The sequence below is a fragment of the Heptranchias perlo genome, chromosome 26 (assembly GCF_035084215.1).
Source record: "Heptranchias perlo isolate sHepPer1 chromosome 26, sHepPer1.hap1, whole genome shotgun sequence".
Lineage (NCBI taxonomy): Eukaryota > Metazoa > Chordata > Chondrichthyes > Hexanchiformes > Hexanchidae > Heptranchias > Heptranchias perlo.
The window spans coordinates 11,234,622-11,251,358 of NC_090350.1; the positions used below are offsets into that span (position 1 = coordinate 11,234,622).

General features: G+C 45.4%; 1 protein-coding gene across 6 annotated transcripts in view; it reads left to right on the forward strand.

Moving 5' to 3' along the window:
* LOC137342506 (thyroid hormone receptor-associated protein 3-like) overlaps positions 1-16,737 on the forward strand; it is a 142,420-nt gene that overhangs the window by 56,524 nt on the left and 69,159 nt on the right. For 5 of the 6 annotated variants that reach the window (XM_068006412.1, XM_068006417.1, XM_068006420.1 and 2 more), the window contains one exon: positions 13,122-13,204. The exons of the other annotated variant lie outside the window; for it this stretch is intronic. The gene's annotated coding sequence lies outside the window, so the exon portion shown is untranslated. The remainder of the gene's footprint in view (positions 1-13,121; positions 13,205-16,737) is intronic. 6 annotated transcript variants of the gene reach the window in all.

Sequence of the window (16,737 nt, forward strand, 5' to 3'; positions counted from 1 at the left end):
GTTGTAAAATCTCACTTTAAAAAAAAGTCATCATAAGAATAAAACCGGACGGACCACCCGGCATCAGACCACTAGGCAAACCAAGCCCAGTCGACCCTGCAAAGTCCTCCTCACAAACATCTGGGGACTTGTGCCAAAATTGGGAGAGCTGCCCCACAGACTAGTCAAATAACAGCCTGACACAGCCATACTCACAGAATCATACCGTTCAGCCAACATCCCAGACTGTTCCATCACCATCCCTGGGTATTATGTCCTGTCCCACCGGCAGGGCAGACCAACCAGAGGTGGCAGTACAGTGATATACAGTCAGGAGGGAGTGGCCCTGGGAGTCCTCAACATTGACTCTGGACCCCATGAAATCTCGTGGCATCAGGCCAAACGTGGGCAAGGAAACCTCCTGCTGATTACCACCTACCGTCCTCCCTCAGCTGATGAATCAGTCCTCCTCCATGTTGAGCACCACTTGGAGGAAGCACAGAGGGTAGCAAGGGCACAGAATGTACTCTGGGTGGGGGACTTCAATGTCCATCACCAAGAGTGGCTCGGTAGCACCACTACTGACAGAGCTGGCCGAGTCCTGAAGGACATAGCTGCCAGACTGGGCCAGCGGCAGGTGGTGAGCGAACCAACACAAGGGAAAAACCTCGTCCTCACCAATCTACCTGTCGCAGATGCATCTGTCCATGACAGTATTGGTAGGAGTGACCACCGCACAGTCCTCGTGGAGATGAAGTCCCATCTTCGCACTGAGGACACCATCCAATATGTTATGTGGCACGACCACTGCTAAATGGGATAGATTCAGAACAGATCCAGCAGCTCAAAACTGAGCATCCATGAGGAGCTGTGGGCCATCAGCAGCAGCAAAATTGTATTCCAGCACAATCTGTAACCTCATGGCCTGGCATATTCCTCAGTCTACCATTACCAACAAGCCAGGGGATTAACCCTGGTTCAATGAGGAGTGTAGAAGAGCAGCACCAGGCATACCGAAAAATGAGGTGCCAACCTCGTGAAGCTATAACACAGGGCTTACATGCATGGTAAACAGCAGAAGCAACATGCTATAGACAGAGCCAAGCGATTCCACAACCAACGGATCAGATCAAAGCTCTGCAGTCCTGCCACATCCAGTCATGAATGGTGGTGGACAATTAAACAACTAATGGGAGGAGGAGGCTCTGTAAACATCCCCATCCTCACATGCTGGACTCAGCCATCATTGAGTGCAAAAGACAAGGCTGAAGCATTTGCGACCATCTTCAGCCAGAAGTGCCGAGTGGATGATCGATCTCGGCCTCCTCCCGATATTCTCACCGTCACAAAAGCCAGTCTTCAGCCAATTCGATTCACTCCACGTGATATCAAGCAATGGCTGAGTGCACTGGATACAGCAAAGGATATGGGCCCCGACAATGTCCCGGCCATAGTGCTGAAGACTTGTGCTCCAGTACTAGCCACGACTCTAGCCAAGCTGTTCCAGTACAGCTACAACACTGGCATCTACCCGACAATGTGGAAAATTGCCCATGTATGTCCTGTCCACAAAAAGTAGGACAGATCCAATCTAATGATTGGCCCCATCAACCTACTCTCAATCATCAGCAAAGTGATGGAAGGTGTCGTCGACAGTGCTATCAAGCGGCACTTACTCACCAGTAACCTGCTCACCGATGCTCAGTTTGGGTCCCGCCAGGACCACTCTGCTCCAGACCTCATTTCAGCCTTGGTCCAAACATGGACAAAAGAGCTGAATTCCAGAGGTGGGGTGAGAGTGACTGCCCTTGACATCAAGGCAGCTTTTGACCAAGTGTGGCACCAAGGAGCCCTAGTAAAATTGAAGTCAATGGGAATCGGGGGGAAAACTCCCCAGTGGCTGGAGTCATTCCTAGCTCAAAGGAAGATGGTAGTCGTTGTTGGAAGCCAATCATCTCAGCCCCAGGACATTGGTGCAGGAGTTCCTCAGGGCAGTGTCCTAGGCCCAAAAGTCTTCAGCTGCTTCATCAATGACCTTCCCTCCATCATAAGGACAGAAATGGGGATGTTCGCAGATTGCACAGTGTTCAGTTCCATTTGCAACTGCTCAGATAATGAAGCAGTCCGTGCCTGCATGCAGCAAGACCTGGACAACATCCAGGCTTGGGCTGATAAATGGCAAGTAACATTCGCACCAGACAAGTGCCAGGCCATGACCATCTCCAACAAGAGTGTGTTTATCCACCTCCCCTTTACATTCAACGGCATTACCATCGTCTAATCCCCCACAATCAACATCCTGGGGGTCACCATTGACCAGAAACTTAACTGGACCAGCCACATAAATACTGTGGCTACATGAGCAGGTCAGAGGCTGGGTATTCTGTGGCGAGTGACTCACCTCCTGACTCCCCAAAGCCTTTCCACCATCTACAAGGCACAAGTCAGGAGTGTGATGGAGTACTCTCCACTTGCCTGGATGAGTGCAGCTCCAACAGCACTCAAGAAGCTCGACACCATCCAGGACAAAGCAGCCCGCTTGATTGGCACCACATCCACCACCCTAAACATTCACTCCCTTCACCACCGGCGCACTGCGGCTGCAGTGTGTACCACCCACAGGATGCACTGCAGCAACTCGCCAAGGCTTCTTCTACAGCACCTCCCAAACCCGCGACCTCAACCACCTAGAAGGACAAGAGCAGCAGGCACATGGGAACAACATCACCTGCACGTTTCTCTCCAAGTCTCACACCGTCCTGACTTGGAAATATTTCGCCATTCCTTCATCGTCGCTGGGTCAAAATCCTGGAACTCTCTTCCTAACTGCATTGTAGGAGAACCTTCACCACGTGGACTGCAGCGGTTCAAGAAGGCAGCTGACCACCACCTTCTCAAGGGCAATTAGGGATGGGTAATAAATGCTGGCCTCACTAGCGATGCCCACATCCCATGAACAAATAAAAAATATATAGTTTTCTGTTGAATGGGGTATTGTGAGGGGCTGTCGTAGCTACTGTGTGCTAGTCGCAGGATATAACTAGCAGCGATTCCTAGTTTCTTGCCTGAAACAACGACACTTAAGCACGCTCTGTGCTGGCAGCATTTAATTTTCTGACCGTACGACTTCTCTGGTGCCAGGTCTGCCATGCAATAATACAGAGCAGGCACCAAGGGGCGGCTGAGCTCCCAGCCTGTCCACAGCCAGAAGAAGTAATGGCATCTGGTCCTTCAAGTGCCACTGGCGGCCTGTGCCTCCAGTGGTGGTAGTGGACTCCTCCCCAAGATGGATCTCCATCCTGGCTGCCTCTGGCAACAGCACCATATTGCAAACATATTTTATATTATTGTAACTTGTAATAGCCCATCTCTGGTGATCACGGTAGGCGAATGCATGCAGAGCCTATCCTGATTGCCTACTGTCTGCGCCACACTTTGTGTGACCTGACCTTGAAGGACGTGTAAAAATATGGGACAGCTGATCTTGTTTGGTCCGTGCTTCATCGCCTGAAATGTCCCCTTGCATTCAAGTCATATCCATGCAGTTTCCATGGCATCAAAAACAATCAAAAACAGTGAGGTGCTTGCAGTGCTTTTTATTGCCAGGTCCTAAGTGGACAAGTAATCCATTGGCCTCAGAAATAAACTGGCTTAATCAAGGGAGGGGGTGGAGGGGGGGGGGGGGGAAGAGGAGGAGGATACGTTATAGGAACGGCTGCAGCTGCCTAGGGAGATTTTGATTCCCAGGACATTGAGCCATAACGGGTTAGGAAAGAGAGTTGATGTGCTCGTAAAACGCTGCAGTACAAATCTTGGCTTAAAAAAAGGCGAGTGATAAATCAGAGGGCGCAAGTGGCAAAATCTCGCATTTAGAAGTGTTTCTCGTGGATTAACGTGTGAGTGTGAGATAGGACTGAGGATTTTTTAAGAACTGTTGAATGAAGAGTGGGTGGGTATCCTATGTCACTGGGCAGGATGTTTAAACATCTGGGAATGTTTCTGAAAGTTAATACTTAGTTTTCGCAGATTTATTTATTTATGGGGTTGTTGTTGCGATGAGGGTACATATTCAGTTTGCTGCGTTCATCATGGAATACCCGCTCTAATCTCTACTTGTCCTGGTGTGTGGGCACTACAGGATGTGTTAGAGACTGCGATGGAGTTGGCCTTGCTTTATGAGGGACAGTAATGTCCGGAGCCTCCCTGTACACACGTGGGATCTCGGTATATTGTATCCCTGAACTTGCCTCTGAATATTGCATCTGATCATTTGAGTCGCAGAGAGGCAGGACGCCTGAAATTCTCTACCATACACTTTCCTGATTCTTGTCGTACTGCACCATTGGGAAAGGTGCTGAGTAGAGGCCAGGTGCTTTGCTGCAAAAAGATTGATTGGATCAGAAAAGGAGGTCACTCATGGGCCATAATCTCACCCCTCCCAGAACTGGGATACTCCCTGACTTTGGTAGAGGCAATGCCATGCCCTTTCTGGACCATGCCCTTTCTGGACCATGCCCTTTCTGGACCATGCCCTTTCTGGACCATGCCCTTTCTGGACCATGCCCTTTCTGGACCATGCCCTTTCTGGACCATGCCCTTTCTGGACAATGCCCTTTCTGGACCATGCCCTTTCTGGACCATGCCCTTTCTGGACCATGCCCTTTCTGGACCATGCCCTTTCTGGACCATGCCCTTTCTGGACCATGCCCTTTCTGGACCATGCCCTTTCTGGACCATGCCCTTTCTGGACCATGCCCTTTCTGGACCATGCCCTTTCTGACACCCTGTCAGACCCATGAGATTCCAATGAAGGAAAATTAAGGAGAAAGAAACATTGGTGTGATTCTGATTTTGATTACCACACTGACCGTTGAATCACCCAATTGGCCATCATTCAAGGTGTCTGTTGCCCGTTGAATGACCCGCTCTCTCTCTTTTCTACCCCCCCCCCCCCCCAATGAAGTCATTGCCTTCAAGAGAAGGAGGAGGGGGAAAAATTGAGCTCTCTGCTTCCATGATCCATGATTTGAGGAGGTCCAGTGTTGAGCTCATCAGCCACTTCCTATTATACCTCCTGTTCATTTCCAGACTCCGGTTACCTCAGTCTACACATTCATAAGCAAAGCAGTTTGCAAATGGTTTCCTTTCTATGATTAGGACATTGCAGAACTGAGATCCCACAGAGTGGTTTTGTAAATTCCTTTTGTATATCCAAACACAGCCCTGTAGTGAATGGGTGATCTGGAGCCAACCACTAGTTTACAATCAACAGGTCAATCAGTATTTGAAACATACACAGTGGCTCATTTTAATTGAACCTGAATGCAGTACATACAGGTAACAGGAAGAGTTTGATAACTCAGTCACTACAGCACCCGCACTACAAACTAAACTCCCCGTTTTGAATTAAGTACAGAATAACGGACGCCCAGGCTTGAGCTGCAGGCCAGAATGTGATCGAGGGGTTCAGATGGTACATATCTACATCTATATGTAGGACTAATTTTTTCATTTGCCTCTCTGTACTTAATTCAAAACGGGGAGTTTAGTTTGTAGTGCGGGTGCTGTAGTGACTGAGTTATCAAACTCTTCCTGTTACCTGTATGTACTGCATTCAGGTTCAATTAAAATGACTAACTGCAAGAACTGTGGGTTTGGGCGGTGTTCACTCAATTCCAGGTTGGCATTGGGCTGTAGCGCACTGCTATTAACTCTGCACTAAAGTGGCATTCTCGCCCTGACCTTTCTGCTGTATGAGTAGTTTCTTGTAGCTGTGCCAAAATTATCCCAACCCAGTGGCTTTGGTTTCTCCCATTTCCCTCCTTGTGACTAAGCTGACTGTGATCATTTCTACTCGGTGTCTCATCACAGCAGCATGGGGATTAATGGGCTTGAATCTTTATCTTCAACTTTGTGGAATGGTAACCATAACTCACTCTACACATTCTCAGTGTTGCTTGTGGAGATGTTCTTTCCTATGTTGAATATCGTACGCAATCGTGAGTTACTGGTTAGAATCTGAGCGGCTCAGGGGGTTTATACATGGAATAACAGATACCCGGGAGTGAGTTACAGATTGGAAACTAATCGAGAGGTTCAGATGGTTTATGTATAGAATAACGGACGCCCAGGCTTGAGCTGCAGGCCAGAATGTGATCGAGGGGTTCAGATGGTACATATCTACATCTATATATACACATTTATATAACATATATACATATATTATACAGGTGGGAATATAATCGAGAGATTTGGCCGGCATCTTGATCAATGAGAGTATAGCTCGCTTGACTCCTTCTGTCGTTGAACTCTCGCTCTTTCCCTGATGCACCATTGGTGACATCTTTAAGATTGGAAGGGTGAGGTTTTGTGTTCACTTCAACTGTGAAACACACCCAGCGGTACAATTAGAGCTCCTGTCGTTCCAAACATGGGCATATGAACAGGAATAGGCCATTTAGCCCCTCGAGCCTGTTCCGCCATTCAATAAGATCATGGTTGATCTGTGACCTAATTCCAAATACTCGCCTTAGCCCCATATCCCTTAATATCTTTGGTTAACAAAAATCTATCATCTCAGATTTAAAATTAACAATTGAGCTAGCATGAACGAAAGTTTGTAGGAGTGTTCCAAACTTCTACCACCCTTTGCATGTAGAAGTGTTTCCTAACATCGCTTCTGAAAGTCCTGACTCTAATTTTTAGACTATGTCCCCTAGTCCTAGACTCCCTAACCAGCGGAAATAGTTTCCATCCACCCTAACAGTGCCCCTTAATATCTTGAAAACTTTGATCAAATAACCCCTTAATCTTCTAAATTTCAGGGAATATGACCCTAGTGTGTGTAATCACTCCTTGTAATTTAACCCTTGGAGTCCAGGAATCATTCTAGTAAATCTACGTTGCACTCCCTCCAAGGCCAATATATCCTTCCTAAGGTGCGGTGCCCAGAACTGAACACAGTACTCCAGGTGTGGTCTAACCAGGGCTTTGTACAGCTGTAGCATAACTTTTACCCCCTTGTATTCTAGTCCTCTACATATAAAGGCCAGCATTCCAGTAGCCTTTTTGATTATTTTCTGTACCTGTCCATGACATTTTAATCTATGTACATGGACCCCTAAGTCTCTTTGGACCTCCACTGTTTTGAGCTTTTCACCAATTAGAAAGTACTCTGATCTATCCTTTTTAGGTCCAAAGTAGATGACTTCACACTTACCTACATTGAAATCCATTTGCCACCATTTTGCCCATCTATTAATATCTCTCTGTAATTTTATGCTTCCATCTACACTGCTTACAATGCTGCCTAACTTTTTGTATCACCAGCAAACTTGGATATATGGCTCTCTATCCTGCCATATAAGTCGTTAATAAGTACAGTGAATAGTTGAGGCCCCAATATAGATCCCTGTGGGACACCACTAGTCACATCCTGCCAATTTGAGTACTTGCCCATTCTCCCTACTCCCTGTCTCCTGCCGATCAGCCAACTCCCTAACCAGGTCAATAATTTGCCCTCAATTCCATGAGCTTCATCTTTAGTTAACAGTCTCTTATGAGGGATTTTATCAAATGCCTTCTGAAAGTCCATACAAACAACATCCATAGACATTCACCAGTGCACTACTTTAGTCACCTCTTCAAAATTCAATCAGGTTCGACTGAGTCTAGAGAGAGCGCTTTGAGCTGTATAACACCTGGGCAAAGTGCTTCTCTTACAGGTCTGTAACTAGTGACCATGGCAGATATCTGAACATTAGAAGATAGGAATTGTTAGATGATAAAAGACCAAGTTCCATCTAGTTCACCTTCTACCATCCTGGTGGTCATATGATACAACGATAATGGAGTTGTTGACTAATAGCAATCAACCTCCACCAATTGGTCTACAACAGACCCATCCATGACAAAAGGAAAACCCCAATGGTGGAGAGCTTTGGAAATCATAGGTCCAAAGTCCCCTTTTCTCTCCCAAGCATGTGACACTTACCACATGCCGTGTCTCAAATGATTCACATACTGTGTCCCAAAATGTTATTTTCTGAAAGAATATGTAATTTGCATTTGAATGAATCAACACTAACTGCTTCCACCGTCTCGCTAGGGAGCCTGTTCCGTAGATTCCGTAGACCACTCGATCACTGAAATATTTCTGCAGATTAGTTTTGAATTTATCCCCCCGTTAATTGCAGGCTGTGTCTTGTTCTGCTGTTCTGGACAAGGTGAAATAGCTTGTCATGGTCTACATTATCTAGTCTTACAGCAGAGAAGTTAAAGGGAGATTTAATGGAGGTGTTCAAAATCATGAAGGGTTTTGATAGAGTAAATAAGGAGAAACTGTTTCCAGTGGCAGAAAGTTCGGTAACCAGAGGACACAGATTTAAGATAATTATCAAAAGAACCAGAGGTGAGATGAGAATTTTTTTTACAGAGCAAGTTCTGATGATCTGGAATGCACTGCCTGAAAAGGTGGTGGAAGCAGATTCAATAATAACTTTTAAAAGGGAATTTGATAAATACTTGAAGGGGAAAATTTTGCAGGGCTATGGGGAAAGAGCAGGAAAGTGGGACTAATTGGATAGCTCTTTCAAAGAGCTGGCACAGGCACGATGGGCCAAATTGCTGTATCATTCTATGATTCTAGTCCCTTTAGAATCCTAAAAACAACAATCATATCATCTCAACCATTTCTTTTCCATGATGTGGAGATGCCGGTGATGGACTGGGGTTGACAATTGTAAACAATTTTACAACACCAAGTTATAGTCCAGCAATTTTATTTTAAATTCACAAGCTTTCGGAGGCTTCCTCCTTCGTCAGGTGAACGATGTGAAAGATTTTCACATCGTTCACCTGACGAAGGAGGAAGCCTCCGAAAGCTTGTGAATTTAAAATAAAATTGCTGGACTATAACTTGGTGTTGTAAAATTGTTTACAAATTTCTTTTCCAGTGAGAACATGCTCAATTTACATAATCGCTCCTCATAATCCAATCCCTCCATCCCCTCAACCATTTTGGTTGCTCTCTTCTGTGTCCTTTCAATAGCTGCAATATCCTTTTTGTACTGTGGCGACCAGAACTGTACACATTATTCTAAGTGCGGTTGCACCAATGATTTATAAAGTGGCATGATTACCTCACTGGAAAAGAAAAGGTTGAGATAATATGATTGTTGTTTTTAGGATTCTAAAGGGACTGGAAACATTGAAGTGTCATGAACAGGTGCAGAAAATAATCAATAAGGCTAATGGAATGCTGGCCTTTATATCTAGAGGACAGGGGTACAAGGGGGCAGAAGTTATGCTGCAGCTATACAAAACCCTGGTTAGACCGCACCTGCAGTACTGTGAGCAGTTCTGGGCACCGCACCTTCGGAAGGACACATTGGCCTTGGAGGGAGTGCGGCGTAGGTTTACTAGAATGATACTCGGACTTCAAGGGTTAAGTTACGAGGCGAGATTACACAAATTGGGGTTGTATTCTCTAGAGTTTCGAAGGTTAAGGGGTGATCTGATCGAAGTTTATAAGATATTAAGGGGAACGGATAGGGTGGATAGAGAGAAACTATTTCCGCTGGTTGGGGATTCTAGGAGTAGGGGGCACAGGTCTAAAAATTAGAGCCAGACCTTTCAGGAGCGAGATTAGAAAACATTTCTACACACAAAGGGTGGTAGAAGTTTGGAACACTTTTCTGCAAATGGCAATTGATACTAGCTCAATTGCTAAATTTAAATGTGAGATAGATAGCTTTTTGGCAACCAAAGGTATTAAGGGATATGGGCCAAAGGCAGGTATGTGGAGTTAGCTCACAGATCAGCCATGATCTTATCAAATGGCGGAGCAGGCACGAGGGGCTGAATGGCCTACTCCTGTTCCTATGTTCCTATTCCAGCTCAATATTGATCTTTTAATACATCTCAGCATCTGATTTGCTTTACTCACTGCCACCATGCATTGTTACAAAGTGATACATTAAGAGTGTCGTGCAAGATACATATTGGTTTAAATGTGATTTTTCTCATTGTTTTGGTACTAATACAGCAAATAAGTCCATTGACTGCACTGTCCCAAATATGATTGGTGGTTCTCATTTTCTACGTGAGTTAAATTAGTTTCTGCTCTTGGTGCTTATGTCTTGATACCCTGTTCCACTGTGGTATGGGTTAAAGGTTCTCTGGTTGGATTGTTGTGTAATTGAGATCCTGACTAATGTCCCCAGTGTTTCACGGCATGCTCTGACATACTGTAAAAATCACGATCTTCACCTCCATGTGCTGCTTATTTTCCACTGCTCTCAGGAATATCTGAGGATTGAATCACAGCATCAGAGCTTTGATAGTCTCTAAGTTTAGAGGATCGCCATTCATGGGCTTCTTGGGCAGATTACTAAATGTGTATGAGTGTTCCATCTTGAATAAATATGCAGCAATGTTAGAGATACAATGCAGTGTATTATAGTTCTGTATTCTAGGGAAGCGTTCTGCAATAACTGGTACATGAAGGGATAGTATAACTATTATAGAGGAGTATTCTATTGCAGTAACACTTTTTTTTATATTCTGTTATGCAAGTTCTCTTTTATGTAAAGGAATGTTCTACAGCAGTAACAGCTTGGTATATACAGGGATATTATAGTTCTTTATAGAACACTCCTCTATAAAAGGATATAGCTATATCATAGAAAGGAGTGTTATACAATGATTTTGCTCTAGAGGAATGTTACACCACAGTAATGCTGTTGTATACAAGGATATTCTAGCTCTGTTATATAAAAGAGTCAGGCACTGGGATATTGCAGCTTTATTAGATAAAAGAATGTAATATACAGGGATATTATATCTGTTATATGGAGGAGTGTTCCACTGCCGTAACTATCATATACAGTGATATAGTTCCATATTATATAGTGTTATACTGCAGTTATATATGAGGATACTAAAGCTCTATTGTATAGAAGAGTGTTATGATGCAGACTGTCAGCGTAATTCAGTTGGTAGCATTCCCACCTTCGAGTCAAAGTTGTGGCTTCAAGTCTTATAACAGGAGTTTGAGTGTATAATGTAAGCATACCAAGGGCCTGCTGCATTGTCAGGTGTGAAACCGAGGCCTGGTCTACCTCTTGCGATTCAGGTGGATGGTAAACATCCTGTGGCACTGTTCATGGAAGAGCAGGGAGTTCCCCTGGCCAACATTCCTCCCTCAATCAAAAACAATTAACTGGTCAGTGCTCTTTATGGGATCTTGCTTTTCCACTAAATGACTGCCTACATAACAATTGTAACTGCACTTCAAAAGTAATTAATTGTACAAGAAGAGCTGGGAGGTGCAGTACAATGTGATATAAATGTAAGTCTTTCAGTTTTGCGCTAGATCACGTACAGAAATTTTAAACCTCTCCCTAATTTCCTAACTGTTGCCTCCCAGATCCTTGCAACTCCCCATTTTAAATCTCTCCAATGAGGCTTTTGCTTCTCCCACATCACCAAAATAACCCTAACCAAGGTCACAAATGGCATTATCCCTCCTCACCTCTCCACGGCCGCTGGCACATTCGATCACACCAGCCTCTTCCCGTGCTTCTCCTCTTGACCAGCTCCATAAGACTGCCCTTGTTTGGTTCTACTCCTATCTGACTGTAGCTGGAACATGTCTAGCAATGGCCTGTATTCTGACTCCTTCACTCTCACCTGGAGTTCCCAAGGATCCACTCTTGGTTGTCTCCTCATCTATATCCTGCCCTTTAACAATATCATCTGTAGACATGGAGGCAACATTCACATATACACCAATGACACCAGCTCTATTTCTCCACTATCTCTCGTCTTCTCCACTGCCTCTCTCCTATCAAGTTGCTTGTTTGACATCCACTGTGGGATGAGCCAAAGCTTCCTTCAGTTAAACATTGGAAAAACTGAAGCCATTGTCTTCATCACATACACAAACTCCATACCCTTGTCACTAACTCCACCCCCCTCATCAGCCAATGTCTTGGGCTGAGCCAGAATGGTGGTGTTAGCCCCTGATTTGAGCTTCCAACCCTATATCCTGTCTATAACAACAACTACTTCCACCTCTGTAACCTAACCCCCCTACCTTAGCCCATTTGTTGCTGAAGCCTTCATCCATGCCACCGTCACCTCCATATTCAATTAATCAAATGCTCTCCTCCCATCCTCCACCTTCTGTAAACTTCAGCTAACCCTAAGCTCCGCTGCCAGTATCCTATCCTACACCAAGTCTCACTGATCCACCACTTCTGTTTTTGTTGATGTACATTGACTTAGTCCCCCAATGTCTCAAATTTAAAATTCTCATCCTTGTGTCTAAAATCCTCTTCCCTATGTCTATAACCTCCAGCAGCTCTACAAACATACATCCCCCTAATTCTCTGTTCCTCTGACTCCAGCCACCTTCATCATCCTCTGTATTCATCCCCCCCAGTGGCAGTGGTACCTTCAGCTGCCTAGCTCCAACTTTCTGGTATTCCTTCCCCAAAGCCCTCCACCTCACCACCTCCCTCTCCTCCTTTAAGATCTTCCCTAAAATCCACCTCTTATCACAAGCTTTAGGTTGCCCCTTCTCCGGTTTGGTGTCTTTTTTCCCCCTTTACACCTCCGCAATGCATCTTGCGACATTTCTTTGCATTAAAGGCCTTGTTAATATGCCATTGTGCTCCTTAGAGTATGTTTTACACTGTATTATGTACAGAAATTTTATATCTGTCCCTGACGTACCTAGTTAGCACAGTTCTTTATACCCAGAGCTATTGGAACACTGTGACCATTTTATAATGTAGAGGCGCATTATGCCCAAGTAATGCACAAGACAGTTACACCCCAGTTACAACATATTTTTCAGTTGAGTCCCCTCATCCTGTCAGGTGACCCCATTATAACACTGGTGCATGTGCCGAGGATCTTTGGTACAAAACTTATCCTTAACCGGAGTGGCAACAGAAATTCTAAACTGATCCCACGGTGCTCTGACAACTGTCCAGTATCTGAAGAGCCAAACATATGGGTGGGGGGCTCACAGTAAGGGTGGCGATCACATTTTTATGACTTTGGAAATGTGGGGATGAGAGGAGCGTGTGCATGCTCCCAACCTGACCGTGTGTAAAAATGTTCTTTCTGCTCAGGTTCTCAGACTGAGATACGTCACCTTTATGGAGAATTTCCTGTAAGGATAGCACTTGTCCCTGATTGCTGCCGGAGCTGTGAGGTAAGATGACATCCTTATCAATGAGAACATATAGTGGGGCACAAATCTGTCTGTTTCTTTCACTCTGTCTCCCTCCTCCCACAACCCGGGGAAGGGTAGAGAGCGTTGCCAACATGACAGCAAATAAACAAGTGATCCATGCTCTGCCGGGCTGCCATCTTGGCTGTGTGCCAGTTTCGGAAAGCTCTTGCTGTTTGTTCCAAGTGCTGGGTGGCAGGGCGCTGGAGTGATGGGTTCTCTACAGGGTGGGTATTTAACCCTAACCAATCCCAAAGGACACTACCTCTAGTGTAAGGTTGATTTACACCATTGAAAGGTTCAGTACAGCAGTGAAGTGCTGGCCCTTGTATCAGCAATGTTCCTTGAAAGAAGCCAATGTCAGGGCCCCCCTGATTGAAGGAACACATGTATATATGCATTCTTCCTTGAAACAAAGAATCTCTCAAGCTGCTGCTATACTCTGCTGGCCCTTTGCCACATGGAGTTTGAGAGAAGTATCTTCTTGTTTTGGGTTCTTGAGGCCTAGCACTGACCCTTGCACTCTAAGTGCAGGGGAAAACTGGCTGAGGATGCCTTGTCATGTGATCCATTTGGCACAGTTCTCAAAGATGGCTAAACTCTGGGGGATGGGTGATCGCAACTTGTGTATTGCTGTGATGGAACTGAGAAATGTCCTGCTTCCGACCATAGCATTGCTATATTATACCTTTTCACATGAAATGTTCTGTATTACACGGTTTCTCCTTTGACTTTATTATAAGGCATATTATGGTGGGTTTTGAACTAAGTAGGGTTAAAAATGGAATCTGACTTTCCTCGCAATGCCATCAGCTGAGAATGAGGTCAGACTTTCTGAGAGAAAGGCCGGATTGTTTGATTTGAAATCAGATGAGGGGAACGTGGTGGTTTAAAGGGGCAAGAATTGCATTCTGTCTGCTTTAGCGATTCCTGAGTAATTCAGACACTGGGTGTCAGTGCTGATTAACAGAGTCTAGGTGCCTCATCGTGTGTTAGAAGCTGATTTGATTGATATCTGTGTGCCATGTCTAGGGCTATGGAAAAAAAATAAGTTGTTATTGGCCAACTCTTCAGTTCAACTGCTTGCACAGGTCACTGCGGAGACACAGAACTACCATCTGTGCTTACATTAGCTATTTTGCTCTCAATATTGGTGAGAATTAAGGATTGTTATCTGCTGATGTAACTTGTTTCAGGGCATATTTCTTTCTAGTAACAACTTGTAGCTTAGTCTGAAAGATGCCGTCTGTCAGGTGGTGGTTTTCCACCGATCAGAACGATCGGGACTATACGGTAGCCATCACTTTGTATGTCACAGGGCCAGAGAAGGGCACATTGCATCCCATTCACTACACACCCGAGGCTAAGTTTTGGTTTATAGGAGGCACAGACCTGCTCATGGCAGCTGCCTTTTGTAGTGAATACAAGTAAAGGGTGTTGGTAGCCAGCCCAAATTGTAACATAGGACCCCCCCCCCCCCACAGTAACAAAGCCAGACGTTGGGCTGAACCAACACTCTCCCTTAGTTGTCATCTGTTGTGCCTCTTTGAATAAGGTTACAGTTGTAGTGCCAGATTGTGCTAAATTATGGGTAATTTTGAGCAGTGAACTGTTTTGAAACTGTCCCAGTGTCATCTCCCATCGGACCTTTGCAATCAGCAGAGCGGCAAACGTCTGTACCCGCCAGTACTGGTCTGTTTAACACTATCGAGAGATCTGGCACCGTGCGAATAAAGTACTGAGTGTGCAACTGGCAGACTGGTGTCTGACTGATGGCACCTGGTGTGTGCAGTCACCCTGAAGTGTGCACCTCCCTTGGTGAGAGGGCAGTTATGCCTGGTGACTCCCATCTCTCTTCCAGGGCTGCTTTGTCTTGGTTACCAGGGGGTGGGAACGACTTTAATTCAGAAGGAATCGTTCATCCCTCTATCCCCCCTCCTCCCTCACCCCCTCCCAGTCCGCTGTTCTTGCTTCCTTGTAAAAGTGTGGTTCTGCCTATGTTGGTCATTGGTATCTTGTTCCAGTGTAAATGGTTTTTAAATTTAAATGGCATTTGAACCAAGGATTAGTGATTGGGAGAAGATTAGGCTTGAAAAGCTTTTAGCTTGTAGGAGTAAAGGGGAGTCTGAGGGAGGTGAGGGGTTCCCGGGAAAGTATGAGTTGGAAGTGCACTGAATCCTGATTTCAACCAGTAAAGATACAGGGAGGTGAAAGGGTGTGTAGGGCAGCCTATTTGGAGCTTAGGAGCAATGAAAGTAAAGATTGGGGGAGCACTGGCCATAGCAGTGTCAACAAAAGAGAGAGAGGCAAGGGAGCTGGGCCTGGAGGTGAGAGAGGGGTCACGCATCAGACTTTGAGCTTTTCCTTGTATCCTGTCCAGGCGTGAGGGAGGTGATCGAAGAGCCTCCCCATATATGGGAGCAGAATTAAAGTCTTGGGCTTTATAGGGAGTTAGGAGTTGTTTTGGGGAAAACCAGTGTTTGGCATGAAAGAGGAGACTGATGTTTAGAAATGAAAAGCGACTCAGGAATTTGAGACGTTGACAGAAAACTCGGTCGAGTAGATTTGGTTTCTTTTCTATTTAAAATTATCTTTGGGGAGGTGGGATCTGCCTCCCATATTCTGGGGGGGTGGGGGAGGGATGGTCCTCTATCTGTGTCAGAGAGGGTGCCTGTCCCTGCCCCATACCCAAGGGCAGGTCAGAATCCCTTCCTGTATCAGGGAGGGAGGAGTTCAGTGACCTCTCCCTGTATTGGAGGGTAGGCTGAGTTCCTTCTCCCTCTTTCTATGTCTTAGGGTTGGGGGGGAGGAGGGGTGGAGAGGAGAGAGAAAAAGGTGTAAGAGTCCTTCCTGTATCCGAGGGTCCGTAGGGCGGTTTTAGACGTTTTGTCCCCAGCGCAGTCATCCTCGCTAAATTCATCTACACCGTATAAACCGTTAAAAGTTCTGTATTTGTTCTGTTGAACTTTACATAACAGGTCTGCATTGTGGCTTTTAAAGCTCCTCTCCTACATTGAAATTAAATCTGGTGTGGAACATTAATTGTTAGAAACCTGTCTCTTTAAAAGGATGTGTCTGGTGACTGGCCCACAACACACAACTGCCCTGACTGTGGCATTAAATGGTCAGTCTCACTCCAAGAGGCCACAGGATGTTGGTGTGGAAAATGGAACATTATCACATTGGAGCAGGAGGGAATGCATTTCTCAGGTTCATGGTGAAGCATGTTGTTGGGGCAGTGTAGAGGGAGTTTTACTCTGTATCTGATGTGCAGTAACTGGACTAGAATAGTTCATGCTGGTATTGGGTGCTTCCACTCCCCAGCACCAATATTTCTCACCTTGATTGAACACAACATTCACCAAAGAAAAGTGTAAAAATTGGTTTTGTTCCTGGAGCAGGTAGCTCCTGCCTGTAACTTGTTCTGCTGAGGTGGGGATGGGCACTCTGCTCCCATTTGTCCTATAAAAAAAAACGTTTGAAACCAAGCTCAGCACAATATCTGTTGAGACATT